The following is a 3,558-nucleotide window of genomic DNA, read 5'->3' on the forward strand; positions in this document are numbered from 1 at the left end:
TTTGCCCCCCCTGCCTCCGTTTTTCCCGCCGATTTTCGCCGCCGCTGGCCCGCGGATCCGCCCCCCTTGACCCCATTGGCCACCCCGCTCCCACCTCCCAGCTCCTCCTCCCTCCCTTGGCCCTCATATGGAGGCCGCGCAGCGGTAGAGAGAGCGACCTCTGACCCTGTCACCAGGCAGGTCACTCCCCTCACCGCTGCACAGCCCCTGTGAAGACTCGCGCTCCACTCCGCTTACCAGGTGATCACTGTGCCCGCACTGGTGTGTCCCTGACTGTCTCCCCGCTCGATCCCCGTGCCTTTCCCCGTGTTGCCTTCTGTACCCTGCCTGAATTGCTGTTGCCTGTTCCCCTGTGATTGCTCCTCTGCCTTCTGTACCCTTGTGCCCCCTCCCCCTTGCCCCCCTCTGCCCCCGTTTTTCCACCGATTTTGCCCCCCCTGCCTCCGTTTTTCCCGCCGATTTTTGCCGCCGCTGGCCCGCGGCCCCGCCCCCCTTGACGCCATTGGCCACCCCGCTCCCACCTCCCAGCTCCTCCTCCCTCCCTCGGCCCTCATATGGAGGCCGCGCAGCGGCCGCGCAGCGGACGCGCCAAAGGCGCGCCAAAGGCAAGCCCGTCTGCGCCCGTCCGCGCCTGGACCACGCCCAGCGCCAGGACCCCTGGCCCCCGCCAACGCCAGCCCACACGACGGATCAACGACGCCGCAACCCTCAACGCACTCAATACTGGCCGGAACCCTGCTGCCGGGCCGCCCCGAAACACTTCCACGGACCCTTCACCTGCACAACTTGCAAGTTCACCTGCCTCCGAACACGCACCGCGCCCGCCAAGCCAAACTGCAGCAGCAACCTCAAGTGCATCCTGCTCAACACCCGCTCCGTCCACAGACACGCCGTCGAACTATGGGACCTCCGCGACACAACCTCACCAGACATCGCCTTCCTCACTGAAACATGGATGAACGCCTCCTCAGCCCCCGACATCGCCATCGCCATCCCGGATGGATACAAGATCATCAGGAGGGACCACGTCAACCAAACCGGAGGAGGCATCGCCATAGTCCACAAGAACACCATCCGCATCACGACCAACGCCGACGACACCTACGCCACCGCCGAACACCTCCACTTCCAGATCCACACCAACCCAAAGACGACCCTCAGAGGCACCCTCATCTACAGACCCCCGGAACCACGCACACAATTTAGCGAGGACTTCGCGGACTTCAACAGCCCCCACGCCCTCCCCTCCGCCGACTACATCCTCCTAGGGGACCTTAACTTCCACCTGGAGAACAACAAGGACCGCAACACCGTCACCCTGCTGGACAACCTCGCCAACCTCGGACTCAAGCAACTGGTCAACACCCCCACCCACTACGCCGGCCACACGCTCGATCCCGTCTTCTCATCCAGCAAACACATCGCCTTCAGCCACTCCACCGGACTTCACTGGACCGACCACAGCTGCGTCCACTTCAGCTTCAGAAAAAAAACTACCCACCACCACCCGCAACAGGTCCCCCACAGAAGCTGGAGCAAGATCACCACCGACCAGCTCACCACCTCCCTCAGCCAGAACCCACCTGCCAGCACACCGGACCCCAACGCGGCAACCCGCAACTTCACGCAGTGACTGACCGCCTGCGCCGACAACCTCGCACCACTAAAGAACCCTCCCAGCAAACCCAGAAGCAAGAAGGCCCCCTGGTTCACCAGCGAACTCAAGGACTCCAAGAAGACCTGCCGCACTCTCGAGAAAGCCTGGCTCCTCGACCAGACCGCTGACAACATGACCACCCTCAAACACGCCACCCGCAAGCACCACCAGCTCATTCGCGCCACCAAGAAGAAATCACTGAAGGATCGACTGGACAACAACGCCCACGACAGCAAGGAACTCTTCAGCATCGTCAAGGAGTTCTCCAACCCCAGCACCGGCAACAACGACATCACCCCCTCACAAGATCTCTGCAACTCCCTCGCCTCGTTCTTCCACCGCAAGATTGCAGACATCCACAACAGCTTCAGCACACCACCCTCGCACCCAACCGTCGAACAAACGCCCCCCACCGCCACCCTCCGCACCTGGACCACGGTGTCCACCGAAGACACAGCCCGCACGATGAATACCATCCACTCCGGATCTCCGACTGACCCCTTCCCCCACCACGTCTTCAACAAGGCTGCCTCCACCATCGCACCCCAACTCCGAGACGTCATCAACACCTCCTTCAACACCGCCACCTACCCGGAGAGCTGGAAGCACGCCGAGCTCAACGCCCTACTGAAGAAACCAACAGCAGACCCCACTGATCTCAAGAACTTCCGCCCCATCTCGCTCCTCCCTTTTCCGGCCAAAGTCATCGAGAAGATCGCCAACAGACAGCTTGCTGCCTTCCTCGAGACGAATGGATCCCTCGACCCCTCGCAGTCTGGTTTCAGAGCCAACCACAGCACCGAGACCGCCCTCATCGCAGCCACCGACGACATCCGAGCCCTGCTCGACAACGGGGAAACAGCGGCACTCATCCTCCTGGACCTCTCCGCAGCGTTCGACACTGTCTGCCACCGCACCCTTGTCCAATGCCTCAGCAACACCGGCATCCAAGAAAAGGCACTGAAGTGGATCATCTTGTTTCTCGCCGGAAGAACACAGAGAGTCCGCCTCCCCCCGTTCCGATTGGAGGCCACCGAAGTCATCTGCGGCGTCGCGCAGGGATCATCACTCAGCCCCACCCTCTTCAACGTCTACATGAGACCCCTCGTGATCATCGCACGCCAACACAACCTCAACATCATCTCCTACGCCTACAACACCCAGCTGATCCTCTCCCTCACCAGAGACCCCGACACCGCCAGAACCAGCCTCCACGAAGGGATGAAAGACGTCGCCGAGTGGATGAAGAACAGCCGCCTGAAACGGAACTCAGACAAGACGGAAGTCCTCATCTTGGGACCATCACCCTCCGCCTGGGACGACTCCTGGTGGCCCCCAGCCCTGGGCACCGCCCCCAAGCCAACAGACCACGCACGCAACCTGGGCTTCATCCTGGACTCCTCCCTCTCGATGAACAGACAAGTCAACGCCGTCTCCTCTTCATGCTTTCACACCCTCCGCATGCTCCGCAAAATCTTCCGATGGATCCCGACCGAAACCAGGAAGACGGTCACCCAGGCCCTCGTCACCAGCCGACTGGACTACGGAAACACCCTCTACGCTGGAACCACAGCCAAGCTACAGAATAGACTCCAACGCATCCAGAACACCTCCGCCCGACTCATCCTGGACATCCCCCGACGCAGCCACATCTCCAGCCACCTGAGGGACCTGCACTGGCTCCCCGTCAACAAAAGGATCACCTTCAGGCTCCTCACCCACGCACACAAGTCTCTTCACGACCTGGGCCCAAAGTACCTCAACGACCGCCTGACCTTCCACACGCCCACCCGCAAGCTACGGTCTGCTAGCCTCGCCCTCGCCGCCGTACCACGCATTCGAAGGGCCACCGCCGGAGGAAGATCCTTCTCCTACCTGGCGGCCAAGACATGGAACTCCCT

The sequence above is a fragment of the Triturus cristatus genome, chromosome 12 (genome assembly GCF_964204655.1).
Source record: "Triturus cristatus chromosome 12, aTriCri1.1, whole genome shotgun sequence".
Classification (NCBI taxonomy): domain Eukaryota; kingdom Metazoa; phylum Chordata; class Amphibia; order Caudata; family Salamandridae; genus Triturus; species Triturus cristatus.